Source organism: Manis javanica, chromosome 13 (assembly GCF_040802235.1).
Source record: "Manis javanica isolate MJ-LG chromosome 13, MJ_LKY, whole genome shotgun sequence".
In the NCBI taxonomy this organism is placed as follows: Eukaryota; Metazoa; Chordata; class Mammalia; order Pholidota; family Manidae; genus Manis; species Manis javanica.
In genome coordinates this window covers 57,965,716-57,993,363 of record NC_133168.1, presented here as the reverse complement: position 1 = coordinate 57,993,363, position 27,648 = coordinate 57,965,716, and the positions used below count along the sequence as shown (strand labels likewise).

Below are 27,648 nucleotides of genomic sequence, written 5' to 3'. Positions count from 1 at the left end.
ATGAGTGTGTAAAAACTTCCTTGGAATCTACAAAAAAGCTGCTAAGGCCTAATAGTTTATCAAAGTTGCAGAATACGAAATAAAAAATCAATTGTGTTTCTATATACTGGCAAAAGTAGCAATTAGAAACCGAAACTTTTAACATAACATTTAAAATAATTTAAAAATACAAATTTCTTATGAATACATCTGAGAATAGATGTGCAAGGCTGATATGTGTACATCTACAAAACATTGCTAAAATAAATTGGAGAACACCCTTAAGTAAATGGAGAAATAGTAATCTTCCATTAAAATGTCATTTCTTGCCAAACCAATCCAGATTTCAGCACAATTCTGATGAAAATCCCAAACAGCTGTTTTTGTAAATATTAACAAGCTGATTCCAAAATTTACATGAAAATGTAAAGGATCTAGAATAGTCAAGACAACTTGAAAAAGGTAGAATAAAGTTGGAGGACTAATTCTACCTGATTTTCAGACTTATTATAAAACTATAATAATCAAGACATGATAGCCATGCAAAAATAGACAAATCAGTGATACAGAGTTAAGAAATAGAGCTACATATATTAAAATAATGATTTTTTTTCTCAAGTTACAAAGTCAATTCAGTAGCAAAAGGGTATTCTTTCAACAAATTATGCTGGAATAATTAAATATCCATAAGCAGCAAAAGGGTATTCTTTCAACAAATTATGCTGGAATAATTAAATATCCATAAGCAAAATATATGAACTTCCATCTTGTCTAAAGGCATATTCAAAATTAACAACAGCTCTAAATGTAAAATCTGAAAGCATAAAACTTCTAGAAAAAAATCATAGTATTTCTTTGTGAACCTGAGTTAGGAAAAGATTTCATAGGTACAACATCAAAAACTCGATCCATGAAATAAATTATTGATAAATTGGATTTCATTAAAATAAAAAATTGCACTTAGAAGACACTGTTAAGAAAGTGAGAAGATGAGCCACATTCTGAGAAAATATTTTCAAAGAACGTGTCTGACAAAGGAACTGCCCAGAGAAGAAAAAGAACTTGTTAAACAAACAACCCCATTTAAAAAGATAGGTAAAAGAGTGGAACAAATGTTCACCAAAGAAGGTATACAAATGGCAAATAAGCACATGAAAAGATGCTCAATGTTGTTAGTCATTACAGAAATGCAAATTAAAACCATAATGAGATGTTTCCAAACATCTATTATAACAAATAAAGACTGTCCATGAGGATACAGAGGAAGCAGAACTGCCATAACTGCTGGTAGGATTTTTAATTGATACAACCACTTCGGAAAAGGGTTTGGCAGTTTGTTTTCTTATGTTGAAAGTACATCTACCATATGATCCAATTATTCCAATCCTTGTTATTTACCCAGGAATAATGAAATCTTATTAAAAGATTACTGAAATCTTATTAAAAGAAGTCTTACAAAGACTTCTACACAAATGTTCATTACAGCTTTATTTGTTATATCCCAAAACTGGTAAAAGCCCAAATTCCTTCAACAGGTGAATGAATAAACATATTGAGATGTATCTGTACAATCTAACACAATTCAGCAATACAAAAGAATGAACTACTGGTATACCCAACAACATGGATAGATGTCAAATAATTATTCTAACTGAGAGAAACCAGACTCCTCCACCACCATCCCAAAACAGTATAGACTTATGAATGTACTTATATGAAACTCTAGAAAACACAAACTAATCTGTAGTGATAGAAAGCAGATCAGTGGCCCGTTGGGGACTGGAAAAGGGCAGATGAAAGGGGGAAAGTATTAACAAGGGTCACACAAAACTTTGAAGGGTGATGTATATGTCCATTATCTTGACTGTAGTGATGGTTGGTGGGTATACACATATGTCAAAACTAATCCATTTGTGCAAATTTAATATGTTTAGTTTATTGTGTGTCAAGTACATCTCAGTAGGTGTTTTTTTAAGGAAAAAAGAAGTAACTGATAGAAATGTTTAACCCAGAATGGAACAAAATTAAGGCGAATAGGATAAGCATCTTTGAATACTTGAAAGGTTATCTATCTCTGGGCCAGACAGCTCTAGAAGAACTTAACAGGAAGAGTGAGTTATACAAAAGTGTATGTAACCCTGCTAAATCCATGCTGTATCCATGTAGTGCACAGTTAGAACGGTCGAGTAACCAAGAGACATGGCCCAGCCAACAAAAAGTAAGATAAGAATTCAAATTCCTCCCTTGCATTTCTTTCACTACATGAAGTGTATAATCTCTAGTGATGCTTCTTAAAATTTCTCTTCTCCCTACAACATTGTTCTCATACTATGTTTGTCCTGTGTCACATTTCCCAGAAATGTCTTCCCCTAACCGATATCTGCTTTTTGTTTCCTTACTTTTCCTGATTCTGTATCACTAAAGTCTAAATGAATAGTCCGGCAACAGCAGAGCTATCCATGGAAATGAAAGGGAAAAAGACTGAGTGCGCAGCGCTAGAATCTAGTCAGCCAGTCTAGAGGTGAGAAAAGCTTTGAAATACTCAATGAAAGGAAGAACTCTGATGTAGATAAGAGCATGGGCTCCGGAGACAGCATTTGCATTTCTCTAATGACTAATAACATTGAGCACCTTTTCATGTACTTATTTGCCATACTTATCCTGCTCTATTATTTACTAACTGTGTTATATTGATATATTTATACAACTACTCTTGAGCTTCATTTATCTCATCTCTAAAATGGAGATAATAACTTCTTAAGATGATGCTTTGAGCATTAAATTGTTAAATACATGTAATACATTTAGAACTACACCTAACAAGTAGGAAGCTTTCTATAAGTAATAGTTATTCATATTGTGTACTAATAATTTTGACCCTTTCACACAAAGGTGATTTGGGGGATCAAAGTTTACCTAAAATAGAATTGGCTGCCTCAAAACACAGTGAGCTTCCTGCCTCTAAACATTATCAAACCAATGTTAGATGAGTACTACACAGGGAAATTCCACATCAGGTTAATTTATTTGATACTGACTAGACCAAGAATGACTGAAGTCCTTTTCATAAATGAGGGTCTATGTTTTCATGCAACTTTTTCTAACTTGGCTATTTTTTTTCTTGCTTCTTCAATTCATCCACCCAAGATCAGAGCATCTTGAATTCTCTTGATCCTAGATTTTTTTTTTTTTAGCTTGAAGGTGTTTCATAAAAAGCCTTCTTTCATATAACAAAACTGACAATTCATAAAAGAGAGAAATAAAAATGTTAACCTCATAGGAAATCAAATATTCAATGACATGAAGAATACCCCTGCCTTGTTTACACAAGTTATTAAACCACTTAGAATTTTATAAAAATGTAAAATGTTTTCAGCCAACTGACACCTACACAAAACAATCTTTTTGCAAGATGGGTGAAAGAGGAAAACAAATTTGAAGTTAGTATCTTCCAAATAGAGAACTGACAGGTTTTTAACTATAAAATTCATTTCTGTGCTTTCCTTTTCCCTACTTCTGCCTTCAGGAGAATTCTAAGAAAACAGTTCTTAACCCTGGTGTTCCAAGGAAAATCCACTTTCTAATGTAAGTCAAATCAATCATAAGTGTCAGAATTTGTCACCACATCTGACCTTTTTTTTCTAGCCATAAAACATGGGATGCTCTTCCTTTAGCAAAAGGCCACCACTGCCTCCTCTGAGAACTTGTCCCCCTCTTCCTAGCCTTTTAATCTTCCTTTCTATGCTGACTCCCTACCCTCTCAACCTGCAAATATCCCATGTTCTTCACATTCATTAAAAACCCTCCTTTGCATGGGGACCCATCCCCAGCTACCAACCAATCTATCACTTCTACACCTTTGCTCATCCTGTCCTGTCCACTACTTCTCCCTTCTCCCTTCTAATTCTGCTGACCTTACTCCTCTCTTTAGAATTCTCTCAGATGTCATTTCCTAGCTGTGACACCAGCCACCACCACCACTAACTACCCCCCAGGGTGGTAGATATTCCTCAAGGGTTCCCGTAAAACCCCAAATACTCTACTGCAATTATCAGCTTACCTCAATAGCCTTGAGAGTAGAGCTACTGGCATGGCTCACAGAAAATAAGGAGATATGCAGAGACTATAGAATGACTAAATGACCCAATTCTAGACAAAATGCATGTGAAAAGGAGCCGATGTGAATATATGCTCTAACTTCCATATACATATTTGGTCACTAGAGTTTTAAACTTTTCAGGTCAGTAGGGAAAGTAGCCAGTAATCTTGTTTGCTCCTGAATTCTATCTCTGAATGCAACAATGTGTAAGCTCTCGTGTGGAAATTCTAGTCATTTTCTTGTGCCCTCCATTCTGTAATGTAACAATGAATATACATTCTCTCCCAAGCCATTTGGCCTGATCTCTCTGTGACAACTTCTCTTGACCTTTTCCTCTACATTCCTAGGCCCACATACTGCCATGGTCATCCTCCTGCCTGACAGGCAGAATAGACTGTAGTAATGCATACTTTTACAAATATCATAGACTTTGAGACATAAGATGATCTGGAGATATAATTTAAACTTTATTTATCCAAGGTCACGTACTTTGGCAATTTTTTCTTTTTCTTTTTTTTTACTTTGGGAACTTTTCAATAGTTTAAAATTTTTCATTTTGTATCTTATTTCTTAAGCTTCTCTTCACTGATACTGTTGGATAGAACTATCATAAAGAGCTTTCATTTATATTTTCTCATCTATCTTCACAACAACCCTATCAAGTTCACATTATAATTAGAGATTTTACAACCTTTTTGCAGTTGAGAAACTGAGGTGTAGAAAGATTAGAAAAGTTAATCTAAACCATGTATCTAGTAAGGCCCTGAGTCAGGAACAGGTTGTTTCCAGGGCCCATATGCTCTGAACCCAGTACTGTGCACTATCTCATGGCAAATACAGGAACAGAGCCTCAGATACTCAACTGGTAGTTAAAGAGAATGAAGACTGGGAATATATTTCTTTATTGCTAATAGAGTGTATAAGTCTTTAAAAATGTAGAGTGATGTGGGGAGAGAAATAAAAACAAGAAGATTTCAAAAAATAACACTTTAGTCTAAAGAGGCTCCTCAAAGCAAGTAGTTGACTCCAGCGCCATTAGTCACGGATTTAGATTTTCTTTTAAGCTATTGATAGCAAGTGAAATGGCAATTAGAGATTTAGTTAACCATTGTTCTCTCACTGAGCAAATTTTTCAATGTTTTAAAAACAGTCATGTAATAGAACTATAACATATTAAGCCAACTTGGATGGGAGAGGAGAATACTAAAACATTTGCACTGACATCATTGCTTACCTAGTAGAGACTCTGCTATTATTCTAGGAAAAATAACTCCTTGAGGAAAGGTTTCTGTTCTCAGAAAACATTCCACAAACCTTTATAATTATGGAGAAAATGCAAGACCCAAAAGACTTTTTCCTATAAAATCATCTTAAATATATATGAATTTATATAAGAGAATAAATAAAAGTACAAATATACATAAATGGAGAAGAATTTTTTTTTCACTATTACATGAACCCATCTCCACCTTCTCTTTGAGTTAATCATCATCAAATTGCACTAAATCAGAGATGGCAGGGACTGTGGCTGGCTAGATACCACGGTCTGTCATTGTTTGATTATACTGGAAATGTCTTTGGAATGAACTTAATCTGAAGGACCTTTAACCAGCAATTCTCTTAGACTCCTAAACAGCACCAATTTGGGTTTTTTGTTTGGGGTCTTGTTTCTGTTTTATTTTGGTGGAGTGGAAATGAAGGGAGAACTTGCATATATCTGATATAAATTTTTCTCTTAATTAGAAATGACAGTATCAAAATTCTTTAGTTCCTTCCCACCACCACCCCTTCTCTCTCTCTCTCTCACACATACACACACACACACACACACACACACACACACACACACACACACCTTCCTCCCCTCACAGATCTGTTGCTGTTTGGAAGTCTAAGAAAATTCAGAGAAAGGTTGGGGGTGTGGAGAATGAAGTATTTCATTTTTATTTCATAAGTTTCTGCATGTTTGAGTCTTTAACCATGTTCATGTGATAGTTTTAGTTAAAATAACTTCTTTAAACCCTGAACAAGATGGGATGGCAAAAAGACATACACACAGCTGTGTAATAAAGAGGGCAGAAGGGAAGTACAGCAAACTATTCCAAGATGGTAGTGCCATTTGTATTATTCTTTGGCTGAAAGAGTAAAGCTTTTTTCTGAGGGTTTAGGTTGTTTTCTGAGTGTTTAGGTTGTTTTCCCTGGCAAAGGGGTGAGGTGAGGGCTAAGGAAGGCAGATTTGCATCTGTATCTGATTGGCAGCTTCTGTGAGAAATTATCCACTCCAATAAGTTTTGTTATTTTGGCAATTTCTTTCTCAAGAGTTGATGGTGCCCTTTATTTTCAGGCGGGGGGTGGGGTGGAGCCTGGGATGTTGTTTCTAGCGACTGGGAGGAGAAGGGAATAGGGGGCAGCTGTCTCACTGAGACACTGAAAAGGCTCTGGGAGAATGGAATGTTGTTGTTTCTCTGTTTTTGAAGCCACTCTTCTTTTTGATCATGTTTAGCCTTTAAAATTTCACACTGTGGTCCAACTAGGCAAGGTATATAATTTCACATGTTCCCCATAAACACTGGGCAGCTACACTGGTGCTACATGCACACAGACACACACTTTGTATGGACATTTAAGATGAGTACCTGCAAGGAGAAAAATCACATTTAAATAACCAAAATACAACAGTCAAATATTTTAAGTGGAGCCACTTTTTTGCCTTTCTTACGGAGTTTTCCTTCTTTTTAAAAGGGGTAACATCTAAGTCCAAATGCTGTCCTTTCCCAATTATAATTTAGAGTTATGCTGAAGAAGAAAGTTATAAATAAGATAGAGTTAAAATATATATTTCGGATCAAGCATTCTACTGTGACATAAAATAGCAAGCTTTAAGTTTACTAAAAAGGAATATTCCAGCAATTACCCAAAGATTCCACAGCTGTTAAACTGAAGAAACTATTTTTCTTCCTCTGAGTCTAACTCATCATCTCTCATGATTACCTCATGACTAATCATAGTTTTTATGAAAACATTAGTAGCCAAAAGAGCCACTTTGATTGACTTCATTCCTTTGGTACACTATTTACAGGCTTGTTTATTGCCACTAATAACTTTTTTTCATTTTAAATTTTGTTCTCCTGAAATCTGCCTTAACAACAACAATAAAATACAATCTAAAATATTAACAGACCATGTAGATAGAGCATCAATTTTCTTAAGCAGTTCTTTACAACATGTAATAAAAATGTACTCAGGGAAAAGGAAAGGATGCAGTTGTTGATCTGGATGACTGTTGTATCCAGGTTTAGTGGAACCTCTTGTTGTTTGAGGAAATGCTGCTTCGAAGAGCTATTACAAGAATATTTGTGCATGACTTGCAGACATTCATTATAGATAAGCATACCTAAGTTAGATGGTGATCCATGCATGCATTCACCAGATATCTGGCCAAGCTTTTATGATACATTTTGCTAATACAATCATGTATCAGACATATATACTGTGGAAAATGCATGAAGTCCAATAAGGACTTTAAAGAATAGTGTTCCTTGTTATTAGACCCAAGGCCCTTGTATCACTCAGCTATTCCCAAAATAATGCCGCATAACTAAACTAAAAATCTTGTCATTTTAGTAGTTTACAAAAAAAGCATATTTTTCTTGCTCACATTTCTATAAATTGAGCTCAACTGATGTAGACCAGGCTCAGTTGGGTTTGACTTCAAACTTTGAATAGGGTGCAGGTCTGCTAATCCCTACAAACTTTAAGCACCTGCTACTGTCAACCTGCTGACACCTCATTGGCCAATTCAAATCACATAGCCAGGACCAGCACCAGTGAGACTGGAAAGTGCACTCCTCCCATAGGAATAAAAAGAAAGAAAGAAAGAGAGAAAGAGACAGAGAGAGAGAGAGAGAAAGGAAGGAAGGAGGGAGGGAGGGAGGGAGGGAAAAGAAAGAAAAAAAAGAAAAGAAGAGAGTGAACACTTTTGGACAAAAATCCAATTTCCCAAAAACCCTTTTCTCCTTTCATATCATTCTTTCTTTCTCTAAGGGATTTCATCAAACCTAGAGGTTACCTTCCTATCTATACATGGATAATTCACCAATTTATATCTCTAGCTCAGAACTCTCATCTTAGTTCCAGCATTTTATGACCAAAGAACTACTTTGGTAACCATACTTGGATAGTTCAAAAACACTCAAACATAGTATGTCTCCGATAAAACCCATGATCACCCCTACTACCTCGGATAAACCAAAATTGATATTCTGCTAACATTCTCCATGTCTCTAAACACCCCATTATTTGTCTATGAAAACCAGAAATCTAGGAATCCATATTATTCCTTCTCCTTCAACGGCCATGTCCAATTGATCTCTAAGACTCATTTAACCTTTTACATGTATCTTGAACCTCTCATTTCTCTTCATCTTCCAGCATCCTGTTCCACCCTATCAGCAACTCACATCTGGGTCACTCTAGTATCTATTAACCAGTACTGATCCTAATTAATTTCTTTTCCGTTTAGAGTATTATTTTTGAAAAGCAAATCTAATCATACCACCTTCCTGCTTTAACGGCTTGGTGGTTTTAAAATCTCCCAAATCCTTTGCCACTACTTTTTTCAAAAGGTGGAGCCTAATTCCCCTCCCTTTGAGTGTTTGTAGGAATTATTGACTTATTTCTAACGAACAGAATGTGATGGAAGTGCTATGTGGCTTCTGAGGCTAGGTCTTTAAAAGAATAGCTTTCTCTCTCTCTTCCTCTTTTTCTCTCATCATTTGCTCTGGGGAAGGCAGCAGCCATGGCATGTAGCTCCTCAAGCATCCCAGTGGAGAGGTTGACGTGAAGAGGGGCTGAGATGTTCCACCAAGTACCGTCTGCCAGCTACGTAGGTCAGCCGTTTTGGAAGCAGACCGTCAGCCCAGTCCAGGCTCCATGTGACTGCCGAGCTTCGGCCTGCATCTTGCTGCAACCTCATGAGAGACCTGAGCCAGAACTGCCCAGCCAAGCTGCCCCCGGATCCCTGATCCACAGAAACTGTGAGGTACGAAATGTTCATTATTTTTTTAAGCCACTAAGTTTGTGACAAACTGTTACACAATAGATAACTTGTGCTAACAATATGCTCTTAGGACAAAGAACAAAATGCTTAACATGCCTATAAAGGCCTCTACTCAGCTCTCCAGCCCCATCCCATGATATCCCACCGCTCTGCCTCCCAGACATTCAGGGTTTCTTTCTGTTCTTTGAACACCCTATCTTCTTTTCTACCACAGGGCTTTTGTTCATACTTTTATTTTCTCTAGTAAAGGAATTTCTATATTCATTGAATTATAGCCTCTATTTCCATTAAATCTCAGCAAACTTGTTACTCCCCAGATATATTTTTCCAATATCACTGCCTGGTCAAATTCCCCTATTTAAACCTCTCTATATCCATCTATATCTCCCCCACCCCATGTACATATTTATCATGTGATAATTTGATACATAATTTTTCCCCGCTAGACTTCATGAGAGTTCAGTTTGCTCACCACAGTAGCCCTGGTACCTATAATATGACTGGCACAGGGGTGACAGTCAAGGAAAATGTGTTGCATGAATAGATGAATGAACATAGAACAATAGTACAAGGCAAAAATTGGCAGCTTCAGAGTGACAAGGACTGGAAGGCTGTGTGAATAAGTTGAAGACAGATTGTCTAATTTGCCTTTTATCTCCACAATTTCTGCTGCCTGGGTCTTTCCATCTCTCCTTCATATGTCACTTTCCCCACTCTCCCTGCTTCTCCTTAAAACTTTGCAAAATTCCTATCTCTATTTTCCCTGTTTATCACTCAACAAAGAGTCAAATAAAATCACTCGCACCAAGGTGCTTGTTGTTAGCTGTAAATCACCTTGTTCTGGAAGGCACTACAGGGAAGTAGAGGTAGAGGAAATGAGCGAGCAGGTGGGGCAAACCCCAAGAAAGAAGAAAGGCAGATAAGAGCTGGCAACACCAGAGTAAACCCAGGGCAGGGGGAGGAGTGGGGATAAAGTAGAGGTCAGAGGTCTAGTTCAGACAGATGCCCAGCAGCACTTAGTCCAAAGGGGTTTGATCCAAGAAACAAAAAGGGGCACAGCTTCCAAACTGCAGGCGGAAATCAGAAGCGCCTTGGCAGAGCTAGATTCCATACAGAAAAGCCTCTTTGAGGTGCATTAGCTAAAGAACCGGAGGACAAGATCTAGCACTGAGGAAAGATGCCTGCAAGAATAGGCAGGAAAGAACCTCCAATAGCATGTCTCACTAGAGACAAGGCACTACGCTAAGAGCAGAAAATTGGAGCAGATGGAGAAAGTCTGATGATGGAAAAAAGGGGCTTTCCTACCTGGGGCACTGTGATCCACAGACCCACCATGCCTGGGCCTTCCTCTCCCAGTCAGAGGGCACAAAAGGCTGTTCTCAGCAACACAGGGCCAGGCGTAGCTCTGGTGGTACCATCCAGGTGAGTTCACTGGGCGCCACTGGGCAAAAATAGATGGTAAGTGTTCACTGACCATTGGTGGACTGAGGCTCACAAATACAGGCATGAGAAAAACTAAGAAGATTCAGTTGCTTTTTTTTTAACTTGAAAAGTATACTTAAATTAAATGAATAGACTCTGATAATGGACTTCTGAACAAAACATAGCCAAGAAGAATATTGCTGCATGCATTAGGAACACGTCGGCACAGAGATACTCACTATACTTGGCAAGACGCCGCCAGCCTTCCTTTCGCAGCTCTGACTGTGGTCATGTGCTGACCACTGAGTGTCCCTGACAATCTGGACTCAAGGTGACTACATTCAGAGAAAATTCTTAGACAGAGGGCAAGTAGATTTAAAGAATCACATTTTGAGACAGTCACAAAAAGAACATTGCCTGACTTTAATTTAGGGGACTATAGAGCCTCTTAATGGCTTTGGTACATTCATTTGTTTAGCAGAAATATCAATGGCATCTCAGTGACTGAAAGGAGTGGCTAAAGTACCATTCATCTAGGATTTTTAATTTTCAATCTCCATGACTGGAAGAGATCAGCAAACTGTCTCAGTTGATTGTTAGGGACTGGATTGTTGAAAGGTAAAAATGAAAAATTCTAAATTTTTAGTTGGTTTTGTAACTGTTTGTTCTGCCATGCATACAGACACAAAATAAACCTATAAAATAAAGAGAATATTACCTTGTTCAGCACATTCAGTTGCTTTACAGATTCCAGGAGAAGCCATACGCCCCCCCAACCAACCCTACCACCCCAACCTAATGGATAAATTACACAGCTACATCCTATGACATGTTCTGTTGGAACTCAAAGGCCTTTACAAGAATTGCCCTGAGATTATCAGGCTTGCCTTCTGAATTTCCCTTTGGGGGTCTGCTAAAGTGCTGTGGGGCAGAGAGGGCACTTCCCCGGCCATAAATAAATGCTAAGTTCAACCATGCTCTCTCATTCTTCATGTTGGGAAAGTAGGAGGGCAATTCTGGTTGTCACAGTTTATGTGGCTGATGACACCCAGCCTCATCAAAAATAAAATTATTAACTCAAATTTATTTTCTACAGTTTGCTCCTGAAGTGATGCATTAAAAAAGAAAAAAACTGACTATCCATGGGAGTATGGAGACTCCTTAAGGGTGTCTTTGGCAAACTTTTGAAACAAGTCGTTGTCAAGTGCCATGAAATAACCAACAGTCACAATCTACCTGAAATCTAAAAGTTGTAACTAAATCTAAGAGTTTTCAAAATATTTTCTTTTAAGTAAATTAGATCAGATTTAGATTACCCACGCAATAATGTCACTCTCACTCTCATTTACATCTTTATATGTTTCCTTGAAAGGGGGAAAGAAATATGTAGATACAGCGACTAGGGGATAACCCTCCAATCAACAGCTACCAAATAGCCCTCTCTTATTCACCCTCTTCAAGAAATCTCCCTCTTCTGAGAAATGTGTGTTTGCACATCTTATTTGTGTATCTCTCTATTGGTGTGTTCCCTGTAATAGTGTCATCAATCTTGTATCTCATGAGAAAAAAAAACATGGTGATCTCAGACACTATGTCTGCTCTGAATATTAAAGAGTATCTGAAAAGAATGGTCTGTCTTCCGCTGAGCTCCCAGAACTAATCCTGAACTAATGCCACATTACAGCCCTTGCTTCCTGCCTGCTCGCCTGCCCATTCGAGTGGTCATTTTATTTGACTATAACAATTTGTCCATATCTGTTTCCACACACTCAGACTCCTAGCCTTAAGAATGTGGATGTATCTTTTTATCTTTGTGTCCAGGGTCCAGCACAGTGCCGGGCACTTAATAACTTAATAATGCTTGTTGGATAACTGGATAGACAGGCAGACAGATGGATGGCTTGATGGATGCTATGTAGAACAAGTACAGAGGACAACGTCTACTTAAACCACAAATGCTGCCTTCTGAACTTTGAAAGTTCTGACAATGTTTTGAGAACCAAGGTTATGTTTTGACAAAACGAAGTTAGTGTTTTGTGAAGCACAATCTTGGAGTCCAAATGACTATGTTTGACAGCATCTCTTTAAGCAAAACTGCATTTTGTTTAGACCAGGGCATCACGACTGACACATTACATTTTTTTCTTTGTTTGAAAGCCTTTTGCAGAAATGTATGACTGCACCAGCTATGGCCTCTTTCTGGTTTCTGCTTCTTTATAACCTCTGACAGGAAGGTCTTGCTTCTAGGAGTACAGTGTCTTAATGCGTTACCCAGAAGCCTGAAAATGATAAGAAGGCAATAGAATTCTAAAGAGCATCTGAATTCTGCTAAAATGATTTTGAAAAAGATGAGTTTTTTGTTTTTTTTTTTAATGTGTTTCTAAAAGGGATGAGACTGGAAACAAAGCCACAGAGACCTTGATGTGCTCCGTGGAGAGAACAGTGGATATGCTTCTTTGAAGAAGGGCTTAATTCAGAAGTTATTTTACTAAACTCAGTGCAAGCAAACCGCATGACTTTGCAAATTTGTCTATTAATTGAATCATTTGTTCCAGTTTAATGTTTCAGACTTTCTGAGACGAGTATTTCCAAGAATACCCAGGAGAATTCAAAGTGTAAAGAATCCCAGATTTCTCTCCTTCTAAACTAGAAAATTTAGAAAATAAATGACAAATTAAAACATTTGCATTTTGTGTATATGTATAAACGTGTACAAATTGATTGGTTAGTGGCAATTTCTGACTTGAGACATTTAAAAAAGAAACAAACCCAACTTTAAAGAAGATGGTGTAAATAAATGGAAGGCAGAATTTAGCTTATTGTTTGGCTTAATTTCTTTTTCCTGTGCTATCTTTATAAAGGCTGCAAGTAGCAGCTTGGAAATGCTGGAGAGATTTTATTTTTCTTTCCTTTTTTTTTTTAAGAGGATTTGGCCAGAAACTTGGTTATTTGCATATAGTAGGATCTTGACATATCCTGTGCTTTGTCTCATCCACATTGTAAAATGTGACTACGGGCCTTAGGATTTAAAACAAATCAGCAGTTACCAAACACTGCATTGAAGACGTATTCATTCCAAACTGAATTATCATCACTGGGGACATTCTCCTCTCTAAACCTTAAGAAGCTGAAAACCGGTAATACAAACCACATGGCTGCTTCATTCCACCACGCCTCTCAGCAGAGCAAATGCTGCCTGGCAACCTCTCTGTCAGCTGGGCCTGTGGTAATCAGAGCACCATTGCCCTGTAGTTACATGGAATGCTTTCTTTCTGAGAACCCATCAGAGGATGCTTTTTCTTCTTATTAGTCTTCTCAGTAATGTTTGAAAAGAGCTTCTGTGGATGCAGAGAACATGTCCTCGTAGAGAGTGCTGCTGAAATAGTTAAAAAAAAAAAAGGCAAGTAAATATTCTAGTGACTCTGCCAAGGGAAAAGCCCTCGATAACAGTCTCCGTGCTGCTTCGGACATTGGCCCCGCAAGCATGGGGAGCCAGCCTGACTCTTGCTCAGCCCTTATTTCTTCCCTAGGCCCTGAGCCTCCTTCCGTATGGAAACTAAACAGTAAGCATCCAATGTATGGAATTAAGAAATCAGGATCTGAATACTTAAACAAACATGGCCTTCTTTTATTTGACTTTGGAAACAATGACACTATCATAAATATGTATTTGGAACCAAACTGATGATGACAACATCCCTTCCCTGGTTATGACCAACATGACACACACTTGCTACGATAATTGAGTCTGTGAAAAAGTGAAACTTCCAGAAAAGATTGATTATAGGAGCAGCCATAGCCATAGGGATGGTGTCTAATGTAATGTGAAAGTCAGTAGGAAATTGGATTCACCCAGCAGAATTTTAGTTGACTCTACAGCCAAACTGCATAAACAAAGAAATTATTCAACTCTCCCTCTTCCCTGTTAATTAGACAAAATGATAACATATAAAGTGATTAGCAGAGTTCCTGCACATTATTGGCACTTAATAAATGTGAGTCTGTTCTTCTGCAGCCAGGCAAATTTCCTTTGAGATCCCTAGGTCCAGAGTGCCTTAAATGCATGTAATGTTCACCAGAGCTCTGCAGGCTTCATCCTTCCTTTAAGGACCTGCCATTGCTTTGTCTTCTAGACAGACCCCTACAGTGTCTAGGAAAGAAGAATAATCCTGAAAGGAGTTGATGAATCCATCCCAGTTCCAGCTATATATCTGAGTAAGCCTTCTCACAGTAAACTCTTTCTGTGTCCTTAATCTTGGGATCCTCAAATCCAAGAACTTGTATGGACTTTACTCTAAAGTGGAGAATACCATGCCCCAGAAGGAGTAAATAAATAATTCAAAGGCACATAACTAGAGGACAGCCAGGCAGTTATCTTATGACTCAGAGAATGGGGTAATTTTTGTTAGCTCACTTTCTATGGTGGTTAGAGTGCTTGGTGAACAGACAAGAAATTGTACGTGTGTCAGGGACTACAAGGATGCACACACCAGAGATTGCACCCTAATTAAAAATGTATATATATTTTATATTTCCATTGTCATAAGCAGAAAAGAATTTGGGCTTTATTTAATGTTCCTATTCCAGTCTTTCCTTTCACGGGTCCAGTTCCTGAAATCCTTAGGAATCCAACTACTGAGCAGACTTACACCCCTGGGGACACACATGCTCTGGCTTCTTCCTTGCCCTCTTCCTGTCACCTGGCCAGTACAGAGAATGAATTATGTCTCAATGCTTGTTGTAATCATTCTCTGTGTTTAAGTGTACAGATTTAACTTTCAGGGCAATTATTTGCCATTCAAATAATAAATGAAATTGCTTATATTTGCATATGTTCTAGAGTTTCCCAAGTGTTTTACACTTGCTACCTTGTTTGATTGTCACTTCTGTGAAACAGGCAGGAATAGATATCATTACTCTTATTTTAATGATTAGGAAACAGATATAGAGGTTTAAAAAAATGTCTCAAAGAAATGTATCTGAAGTAGACTGTCACCAGGTGGTAGAAGGCAAGAAGATGCTACGTTTTTTTTCTTCAGAGATTCTATGACAGACACAAGTGGGCCAAAGTCAAAGAAATTGAAAATACGTATCTCAGTATTTCAGTTATGATGCATCTTGAACAACTTTGAGATAGCATACAGTTGAATTTTTCGTAAGTACTTTTCTCAGAACTCTGTATCACCATTTAATCTAAACTTCATCTTCCCTTCACACTTGATTAGTCTGCTTTTTAAATCCATGCTGTATCCACTTCCTTAGCATCCAGATTCCACCTAGGCCTAAACCAGGTGCACCTCTCTGTCTATCTGTATGTTGTCTCTTTTCCCTTATTAGCTTTCTAGGAACAACTAAATACACAGTGTTCATTTCCTTCCCAGTCCCTGTGCATTAGCTACAGGATTCTATTGTCTTGCACACTCTTTCCACACATATATGTGTTGTCAGGTTGGCCACTGACATTTAGGGCATCCCTCTCTTTCTCTAGATGTCCCCTCTCACTACCAACCTAAGAAAGTTTTCTCCTGTTGTTGTTCTTTTCAGAATATGAGGAAAAGTTTTCCTTCCTTTTCTTAATCCCTTCTTTGATTAGCAGCTGCAAGCTAGGTAGGACAACTTTCAACTATAAAACGTCTCTGGAGCCTGTTGCTACCAGTAACACACATACAAGTTTTAAACAACTCTGTCTGATACAAACTGTTCTAGCCAGAGAGTTCCTCTGAACTGATTTCTAAAATGGGTGATATTCTTCCAGAACAAAACATTTTATGCTAGATTTTTTTTCAGTGGTGATTTAAATCATTGCATGACCCATTTATCCTTAAAAGCTCAACTTCTTTCCTGTTGTGCAGCTCAGTTAAGCAATGATTTCTAGCACAGTGATAGTGTAAGGGTCTCTTGAGATTTCCAAAAAGCTCAAAGTGCTTGCTCATTTGATATCAGAAATCCTCATAGGGTACTTTCTCAGGTGAAGGCAATAGGTAAGTGCATCTGTGTAAATTTGGGGAAGAGCCAGTGAATGGTCAAACATTTTTGGTGGTGGATTTTAACATTTTTAAGACTTTTTCACTTATTTCCCTAGAAGATTGTATACATTCCTTTCATCCATATTTCTCTTACTTAAAATGACAATTATCTAGAACTCAGTTACTTCTTCCTTTAGTTCTACAATGTCTACATAGTTAATTTTCCCAGGCTTCACCCATTGCCTGCTTTTTATCTTACTACGTCTGTCTCTCTGCACACCTAGACATGTACTATCCAGTACAGTGGCCACATCTGACCATTTCAATTTCAATTAATTCACCAAACATTTAGATCTTGAGTTCCACTGGCCACATTTTAAGTGCTTAATAGCCACATGTGGCTGATGGTTACTATACTGGGCAGTGTAGCCCTTATACATTTCCATTATTAAAGAAATTTCTACTGACTGCACTGCTGTAGATTGAATGACCCATGCAGGCAGGGACCACATCTGTCTTTCCTGTGGTAGCATAAGGCCTTCAGAGTTTCCTATATAGTAAGTGCACAATAATAATTGTTGAATAAGTAACACTTCCAGGAAGTAATCCCTTCCTGCTCCCAATATGGGAACACAGAGAATGGGACTTTAAAAAGAATCCCTCACTGAAAAAAAAAAAAAGAAAAGAAGTAATGACAGATGATGAATGCAGTCAGGGAACATCACTCGAAGACAAACACAAGTGCATGCCTATTCAGTAACTGCAAAAAGATTAGTATTTCACAATGAGTTAAATATCCATTCAGCAGTGAGCTTTAAAATTTTTTCAAATCTGGCAACTTTGTCAAAACTAGCAATTCAAGTCATTGATCTAACCAGCTCCTAGAAAGTGCTGGACCAAAAAAAAAAAAAACTATCACTGGGGCTAAAGCGTTCTCTAGTCGGTTCTTCATTAAGTCAACATTTGTTTGAGTTCAATATGCAAAGGATGAAAAACAAGAGAGTGGGGAACATATCCCTTAGGAACCCACCACACAAAACCTTCCTTGTATAAAGGCCGTTTCTAATGAGAAAATACATTTGGCTTCAGGAGTTTACTTATAAGTTTTTTGTTTAGATCATCTTTCCCATTGAAACAGTGTCCCATTATGTCAAGCTCCAAGAGTGGCCTTCCAAAACCAATGTCATCCATCCCGCAGGTGTGGTGGACTCTTAAGACTGCTTAAGACTGTGTGTACCACTGACTTTATGGAAAATACATTCAAAGTTCTACTTCAGAGGGCCTGAGTGGATGCCTTACCTATCTAACCATCCCCGCCTGCCTTAACTGAATTCCTGATAGGGTCGTTCTGGCCTTAGGCCGAGTGGTCAAGAGGCCCAGAATAGTAGAAAAAAAGAAGGGGAGAAGCAGGGACCCAGAGTGATAAGGTGTCAGGAGTTCTAGAGTAAGGAGCAGGATGAACAGGGTGCATGAAGCACACATAGGACACCTGGGAGATGCTGAAATAGAGGTACAGTGGTGAGGAGAAAAGCAGTAATGGAGGAATAAAAAGGGAACATACTTTCTGCATTTAAAACCACCTGTCAAGCTGCAATGATGTCCTCTTCTTCACAACCGCCCAGTACTGTGACAAAACCCTTACAATGCTTTCCAGTTATCTTAAGATAAAGACAACAATTCTAATTTGACCTCGAGACCCATTTGTCTGTCTCTTTTCCCACCTCAACGATCTCCAGGCTGTCCATGAACTCAAGTCCCCAGACACACCCTATCACTCCCATGTGCATCCCACCTCAGATCTTCAAATACTACTTACTTACCCCAGAAGTTTCTTTATTTCCTTCTGGGATGAATAAACTTCTATTCAACCTTCACATTTCAGCTCTTACCAATTCCTCAAGCAAGTCTTCCTTGAATTCCTGAATCAGGTCGATTTCTCCTATTTCCTGTATGTGTAGCATCATGTACTTTTCCCTCATTGCACTTATCAGAGCTGTAATTTCATGTCTATTCAAGTAATTGCTTGATTAAAGGCTATTTTTTCCATCTCCAGTGTAGACTGTAAGCTCCAGGAGGCCTATTTCCATGGACTGTTTCTACTCACCTCTGCGCATGGCACGCAACAGGTATCACCAAATAACGTGTTGAATGAATGCATGGATAGATGAATGACTGATATGTAATAAGGAGAGATGGTTCTCAGGCTTTACATGAGGGACTAGAGGGGTTAGCCCTCCCTGATTACAGAGAAAAAGGCAAAGGGGGAGATGTTTGTGTGTATACCCAGCTGTTCATAAATAAGGGTGACCACAAGTGAGAAATTGCCTGTATTCATTTGAAAGTTAAAATGTTTATACAATTCAGTATGTTTTTCCATTCTTTCTCTCAAGCCATCCTCCTTCCCTCTCATATGTGATTTATTCTAAGAGGCTGGACTGAATTTTTTAGTGTAATTGAGAAGACAGGAGGTTCTGTCCTCCAACAGAGCACAAACTTCCTCTCCTTAAAAGAGAAAAATACTTTAGAAAGCTAAACTGTTCACGGAACACTCGGTTTAGAATGTCAGGGGAAAAAAAATAATCAAATCAGAAAGTAGCTTTTTGTCTTACATTTTTGGTTACAATTAAATAACAGCAGATAGAGAAAATAAATGTGCCTAATTGTAAAGCTTGTAGGACCTTGAGGGATTTCATGACAGGGAGCACTTGTCTTCTTAAAGGGGATTTACTCTAACAGCGTTAGCCTCCTAAGAATCCAGTAGTATTTATGCTTTGTGCTTCTGACCCAAACAGGTTAAAAATGGAATGTGGCAACTTTTTCAATGCTCATTTTGTTATGCCCCGCTAAAGTCAAAGAGCATTGCTTGCAAAGGCAGATAGATATGTCATCATTTTGCACTTGTCCTGATCCCAGCATCTAAAAATACAAAATGCTGGAATTTTTAGAGCAGATGACCTTAAAAAAAAAAAAACTTAAAGACAACTGATTGTAATTGTTTAAGGTCTAAATGTTGACCATAGAAGAAGACAGAAATAGGAAGGTGTCCCTCCAAGTGACCTCACCTTCATAAAACTGGACAAATAATTCATTTGAAAGACTCTTTGTCTCTGTGCTTTTGAAGAGGAGCATTTCATTTTCAGCAAAATAGATAATAGTGTCATGTTGACTACCTTCTATCTACAAATGAGGTTAATTTTAGTCTGATTCTCATTTTGAGCACACAGAGGAATTTATAGTACTCATCAAACTTTGCTAGAAACCTAGGACAACCTTCAAGTCTTGAAGAAAGTATCTCCTGTTTGAAGAGATTTTCCCACCATGTGTTAAAGCCAGCAAGGGTGTTTGTGGATTTAGAAAATGTTGCACCTATTCTTGTATGTACTATTGCTGCTACCTTGGGCATGCCTTTCAGTTTAACTTTTCTCTTTGATATGTCCTCTGCTTCTTAGTTTAAGTACACAACACTTCCTTTGGGTTCTAGTGTGAAGGAAATTGATCACTCTTCAACTGCATGTTTCTAATTGACTTCCTCCTTCCTGGCTAGGAAATTAACTTTCAGTCCTCTTATTTGATCTGTTAAGCAGGGTATGTGACACCCTCCCAGACAACAAGATTTAATGAATCCTGGCCTCCACGTGTTCCCACATAACTTTTAAAGATACAACAATCAGATTTACAATTGAATTCTAACTGTAAAGCATACTGACTGATATCGTTGTCCATACATCCAGCTATTGTCTCCTCTCTCTCTGCCAGTTGCAAGGCACTCTTTAAAAATCAATTACCTTCTCCCTGAGCAGTTGCACTTGCTAGAAGTGGGTATTTGATGCCTGAACTCTTAAAGTATTTATTTTCGGTCTCATATCAGTTGTTTTTATTCCTATTAAAATTGAAATGTAATGTTTGAACTGAGAAAGATCAATAACATCTGAGAACAACTATGTCCGAATATTTCACAGTCCATTGCAAGAGGTTGTTATTGTTCATGCTGAGTGTTTGCCAAACTGCCACCTGGGCAACCAGGTCAGTGACCAGGCAGGTGATAATGTTCTCACAGTCCCACAAAAAACACACCCAGCACTCAGATTGCCACACTGCAATTCCTTGACTTCAAGTGCTTTATAGATTTTCCTGTTGCTCATGTGATTATAGTCCACTGCTGAGAAAAACAAGTTCTAGAATCCCAGCTCTCAGCCAACTGAAATAGGGTCTATTTCTCAGAAGAAAACCTTCCTCCAAATCCCAGAATGTAGTATAGTTATGACCTCCAGGGAATTCCAGTCTACAACTACCTGTCTTCCTAAGAAGAAAACTTCCTAGATTTTCTCTGGACAGACTCTTCAGCATGGGGAAATTCTGTGACTCAGATATCCTAGATTCATCCACAGTGTTCTCTCAGTCAGTCGCAGAAATACATTTAGTGACACCACACACACACACACATACTCTGTGGGGACATCTACTCATAGATTTTTCATGGAAATGAAATATTTCTTAGTAACTGATTTTCCTGGAATAAACTGATTAGCAACCTCTTCCTCAAATGTTGTTTCCTACATTTACTTTTCTTTTTCTTGCCAGAGCTCTGTCCTATCATCCATTTTGAAGACACAAAGACTTTTATTTTTTTTCCCCTACCTTCTTTTACCATAATCTCATTTTTGTTTTCATCTTCCACATCGTGCATTCAGTTTGGTTTTTAAATAGATCTTTTAATACTTTGGAAGTAAAAGGTCAGTAGGGGCACAGGAAGAGGGGAAATGGACTTTGTCATGTTTGTAAAAAGAAAATATGAAGCCAACTGAAAAATCACAAGATCTGACCCTTTAGTCCATCTGTAATTTTTCCCTGACCAAGTGTAATACTTCAAGCTTTCTTCCTCCCTAGTTCTCACTGAACTGACACACTGCAGGTGCCACAGTTTAGATGTAACAATGAGAAAAGTCCATTTCTTTTCTAGTTCCGCAGCAAAGGCATCACAAAAGATAGAGTTATCATGAGCTAATTACAGTCCTTGAAAATTACCTTTGTGCTTTGCAAATATGCGTTTTTTTCCTTCGCTGATGATGAAGTTGGCAGTTTAAATAAAAAATACTATTTAAAGTAACAGAGTACAGTTATATAACCTTTTCACATAAATCACACAATAACTCTTTGTGCTTTGTACAAAAAAAAAAGAACTGCACTGCTTGTTAAGAAGATTTATTTATATAATAATCTATGCAAAGGATTTTTTTTTCTTTTATAAAAGTGGGATGTTCTTTTTTTTAACCTCTGGAAGTTGCAGACTGGAGGGCAGGAATATCCTCCAATCACTTTTACTTATACACATTCCAGCTACTAAAGACTCCTAATTCAGTGTTTGGCATCACCACACAAGTCTTTGTATCTGAGCACACACAAAATGTAAGGAATATTCTGCTACAAAATAAATAAAAACCTGGAATCAAAATTCAAACCAGAATAAAGATTCCAGAGCATTTTTCTCAATTTTTCAGGAATACTATTTCTTCGAACATATTTGTTTAGTGAGGGGGCAGTGGAATCCATATGACCATTGAAACCCTATGGAATTGTTCTGTCAGGTCCTTATTCCCCAACTCAGCTTCCTACCCATCCCTCATTTGCTCCCCTTAAGCTTATTTCCTGATTTAAACCTAGAAGCAGTGGTCTTTTATAATTTACAATATGTCCCTACCATTTAAAAATGTCTCTCATATAAAATGTCCTGACATCGAATTGATCTTCTCACTGACCAGTCCACCCAGCAAATCCAGGGCCATACACAAGTTGCTAAATGCTAAACTTGGCTCAGATTGACCCACTTAATCCTCATTCCAGAGGATCACTCCAGAAAGAGTTATCCTTTCATGGGGCTAAACCTAATAGAGACATTTAATTGGTCAAATATATGAATACTAACTCCTGCTGAACAGCAGAGGTTCTGAAGACAGGGAAACCTGCAAAGGCTTTCTTGTGTGTACCTATCCTGCACTGAGATTCTGACCTAACTTTAAAAAGCTATCTCCATGGAAAATTCCGGGCTCCACTCCAAAACCAACCAGTAGGAGGTGGCTCTCTTAATCAGTGGCTGTGTTTTGTCTTTATATAAACAGGTTAAGCCAGCTGCCAGAGCTTCTGCGACCAACTCCGGCTCACATTACCCTCGCGTGGAAAGATGGGCCTGGCCCAAGCTGCATTATGAAAGCAGAGAACTCTCTCTCTCCCAGATTATGGCAAAAGAACTGGTTGCCATACATATGGTGACCAGAGTTTTCAGCAATCTTACTTTCGCTCCTCAAGAAAATGAACAAAACATGGCACACAGACATGGCCAGAATGGGTAAGATTTTAACAACCTGCCAGTTGGAGGTAATGGCTCAAAAAAAAAAAGAGGAAATTTGACCATTCTGAGTGATAAATAATTGTCAAGCTACTCATTTTCCTAACAAAGTGGAAAAATAATAAAAATAGAGATAAATCTTTGGTGCTACACGGGATAAAATGATTGTTAGGGTAGGATTTGTTTAACTGGAGAGACATCCTCCCCCCAGCTAACCCACGGAGGGTTGTCATTGGTCACAATAGAACTCAGAGCATCAGTTTATGGAATCAGTGGGGGTAACCAATACTGAAAAGGCACTACTGATGAAATCTGTTACTTTCTTCACTTGTCCACTCTTCTCCTTTGACCTTGAGGATGCTCCTCAAAATGATGTTACCCCAAAGTAGCAACAATCTTTTTGAAATAAAACCTAAATAACTGGAGTAATAAAACAGGCTTCTGAACTATACTTACGGATGCTGGCCAAAAATAATCAAGGCTGGAAAGGTGAACTATTATGTCCATTTACCTAAAAAAATTTGAAACTTAATAATGGTTGAATCATTATACCAGAACCATCAAAAAAAAATAAAGCAATCAAGTAACCTTCCCATGCAGTGTGTTCTAATAATGTATTGGTGAAGAATATTTTGCTTACATTAATCATTATAATGGCAATGATTAGAAATTCTGGATCTTGCTCCTGAAAGAAGTGCTTTCCCAAAGAAAGCATTTGGCCGTGCTATCAAGTTGATTTAAAATCACTGAATTAAGGCCACTGTTTTATAGGTCAAGCCATATTTGAATGGCTTAGAATAACTTTTTTCTCTTTTGCTACCATAATTGAATGCAAAGTGGGTAAGGCCCTTATGCTGATCTTATTTTCAAACACATGCAATAGCTACTGCGATTGCAGTAGGATCCCTCTGTTTTTTATTTTGACAGCATAACACGACACCCTTGAGAGCTGAGCTTTTCAGGTGTTAAAGAGGATTTGTTATAAGAAAATGATCATAATAGGATTTAATGTGATTGAAAGTCAAGGTACAGTAGCCATACAGTGTATCAGAGAGAGTGTCAAAACTTGCAGTGAGGGTGGAGTGCCTTTTGCTAAGTAAACAATAAAAACAGAGACAGAAGAAAATATTTTATGCACAACAGGATCTACGAGGTTGGCCAACCTGATAAGCCTGCCCCAACACAGTGGGTATCTAACCCTACAGTACGTCCTTGGCAAGAGGGGCAATTAGCTGCAACATTCCCACCGGACAAGAGTGTTTTGTAAACAAGTTATATAATAACCTGAATTCTTGTCTAGAACTTGACAGGCAATAACCCCACAGGTTCTCTGAACCTCCCAGAGGGAAAGGCCCATCCCTGAGTCACTGCCCTGGCCCTTCCAGTCCCAGCACCCAGCGTCACTCTGACTCTTTTCACATCTTCACTGAATCTGCTGATGTGGGTGGCCATGAGCACTGCACACACATGCACACCAAGCAGGAACTGACTGACTCCCTGAGTGTTTCTCCGTTTTAGTTGACAATGCCACGCTCTCAAATGACAACCGTCCTCCAAATCCCAGGCATTAGTCTAGCAATAGGTTTATCAAACCCTAGAACATTTTTCTGTGTAAACAGGCCTATGAAGAATTCAGGCATCTTAACTGCTTTAGGCATCATAAGATAATCATAAGCTCTCAAGATCAGAAACTGGTGGCAGCAAGCAGAGGTGGGAGAGTAACAGTTGAAAGGTAGTTCTCCTCTACCATTACAGGGCTTTCTCACCCTAAATTTGTTTTCCTGTCATTGCAGGATGCCATTAGGCCATCTTGACCATAACTACTATTAGTTACTGTATTTTGGGTAGTTTTGCATGGCTACCTATGACTCTGGATGGGCAGAAGCAGGACCTGAAATGTAAAGCCTATTCATCTGAAACAAACAGCTAGAGAACATTGTTTCCAATCATTACTGCTAGTTCTGTACATCCCATTAACAGCCCTTGGAGAAGAGTGACATGAGTGCAGGCAAGACCAGGAACTTAGTATCATTGCTATTAGCATAATATTATGTATGTGTATTCTATATTTCTCAAGCATGAAAGTGATTTATGAAATGACACATGACAGCAAATGACAAGCGTGGACTTGTGAGTCAAGTCTTTCGAGGTGCTTTTTCTCACATTTGAGTGCATTGCTACCTGCATTCGCAAGATCTGTTAAAAATACAAACATCACTATATTATTTTTTAACTATGAAGTTTTTTTCTTCTAATTTTTGATGCCTCCAAATCATGAACAGTCATTTCAGACGATTCAGATCACACTTGGGAATTTTCCTCTCCTCCTTTCTACCCAGGTCCTTTGTATTTGAAAAGATTTAGACACCAACATGTATTGTCTTTTCCCCTCTGTACTTATATGCCAGCCAGTTCTCTAGACACAACTATATAAAGGACAATAGTGAAAAATCATCTAAAATGTGAATAAATGCAAACATCCTTAGCCAGCCAGCACTTGACAGCATGTGTGTGTGTATATATATATATAGGAATTTTCTCTCCTCCTTTCTACCAGGTCCTTTGTATTTGAAAAGATTTTGGCACCAACATATATATGTTATATTTGGCATTTTGAAATTTTTTTATACTTACATCTGAATATATGGTTTTGGTGATTTAAGAATTAATAATATTTTATCCTAAATCAAGATGTCATTCTAAGAACACTGAATTCAAAGAAACTAGAAAGCTGATCTTACCATCCAGACTGAAGATAGAACACCTCATTAATGCAGAGTCGTTACCTTTATGAAGCAGGTAATCAACTAATTACATGTTTTGATTAAAATGTCCCTCTTTTTTAGAATTTTCAGTTTAGAGTAAGCTGTGTAGCAACAATCTCAGTCAGTACTAAATGTTAAGGTATGCCACTGGCAAAACCAACATAGAAATTCAAATATTTACTGTACTTTCTCTGGAGACTTTCCTGTTGTTTGCTTCATCTTCCCATTTGAACACATTTCTTTCATTCCAAACCTGCTTCCCATGCCCCACGTAGGATTATTCTGCATTGAACACAAACTAGACACAAAATTCTAAAGGCAGAAATGATTCTTCCACTTCAGAATCCTTAATGAGGAAGTTGTGTCATAAACCACTTGTTCCTTTGATCACAGTTCTACCTGTGTTTTTCATGCTCCATGAAATTGAACATCAGTTAACTTGCTTTGTTCCTTTTGCACATTCTCATTGCTAAGAATTCTTACCTGCCAGTTCTTCAGCAGGGGCAAACCACCAATCCACAGCTGCCAAATATCCTCCTCCTTTTCCTTCACCCTCCCCAGGAAAGCTCCTTCTTCTGAGAAATGTCTGTGGTCAAATCCAAACTCAACTTGAGTTTGTTCATTGTTTTACATTTTAAGATGATCCCTATCTGGAATTATAATGTGGGTTTAGTCTCCAAATTTAAAAATAAGCTTGCTAGTGATGTTGTGTGAAGCTCTCCTGTCATAATTTCAGAAATATTCAAGATCTCCTCCTTTTGATCACAAGTAGACTTGCTATCTTCCACCCCTTGTGAATTCAGACATAACCATGTGACTTGTATTAGTCAATGAGATGATTAAGAGACAACGTGTAGTTTGCCATAGTCTTTCTCTCTTTCCTGGTGATATTGGGGGCATCAGTCTAAACAGCTCTCAGCAACCTGGAGGCTTTGATGCTTAAGCAGACTCCCCGCCAACTTGCATGGACTTGTAGCACAAGTGAATCTTTTTGGTTGTTTATTGCCACAGCATAACCCAGATCAACCCGACTAACTTAGAGAGAGTAATTAGTCCATTTGCTTAATGTACTGTGGGGCCCATCTTCATCTTCACAGCACTGCTGCTGCATTCCAAAGCTTTCAAGCATGTTTTATCATTTATTTTCAAGTATTTTTTTAGTTTACCATTTTCAAGTTTCAGATAGAAAGCCTAACACATAAAGAAAGAAAATGAGTCCATCATTTCTAAAGGCAGAATTAGAATAGATCTGATGTCTGCCCAATGTTCTCTCCTCTGAACAAGAAATTACAAAGAAATCTAGGTTATGGTTCTGTTAGAGGGCTAGTCATAGAGTCATAGAACACTAAAGCTGGAAGACTTCAGAGCTCACCTGATCAAGGCACCTTGTTTTAAGAGGAAGATCCTGAGGCCCAGTGGGTTAACTGAGTGTCTTGGCCAAGACCACATGGCATCTAGTTAGAGACTGGGGAGTACAAAACTCAGGTCCCTTATGCCAGTGTTTTCCTTTGATAAAATATATGCCCTGAATGAAAGGAAGCTTCTTGAGGATTTTCATATGCAAGCATATTCTTAGATACCATACTGAGAAAATTAATCCATAGTCTTTGAATATATCTTTCTGAGTTATTATTATAAAAAAGTTTTGCCTGCAAAACAGGTTCACTACATACAGAAAAATGAAAGTGGAACCCTATCTTACACAACTCACAAAAATTAACTCAAATTGGATTAAATTCTTAAATGGAAGACCTGAAACTATAAAACTCCTGGAAGAAAATGTAGGGAAAAATCTCTGTGACATAAGTCTTGGCAAGGATTTTTTTGATATGATACCAAAAGCATAAGCAACAGAGGTTAAACAAGTGGGACTACATCGAACTGAAAACCTTCTGTACAGCAAAAGAAATCATCAACAAAATGAACAGGCAACTGCAGAATGGGAGAAAATATTTGCAAATCATATATCCAATAAGGGGTCAAAATACATAAAGAACTCGTACAACTAAGTAGCA

At 38.0% G+C, this 27,648-nt stretch overlaps 2 long non-coding RNA genes across 2 annotated transcripts in view; one reads left to right on the top strand and one right to left on the bottom strand.

The window, feature by feature from the left end:
• The window catches only part of LOC108397657 (uncharacterized), a 58,861-nt gene that overhangs the window by 10,185 nt on the left and 21,028 nt on the right, over positions 1 to 27,648 (bottom strand). The window contains exons 2-3 of the long non-coding RNA XR_001853238.3: positions 13,708 to 13,935; positions 10,443 to 10,578 (exon numbers count right to left, since the gene is read on the bottom strand). This is a non-coding gene — a long non-coding RNA (uncharacterized lncRNA). The remainder of the gene's footprint in view (positions 1 to 10,442; positions 10,579 to 13,707; positions 13,936 to 27,648) is intronic.
• Positions 762 to 23,460, top strand: LOC118973068 (uncharacterized). Its single transcript, XR_005062287.2, has 3 exons — positions 762 to 9,119; positions 18,579 to 18,651; positions 22,642 to 23,460. It is a non-coding gene; the product is annotated as an uncharacterized lncRNA (long non-coding RNA).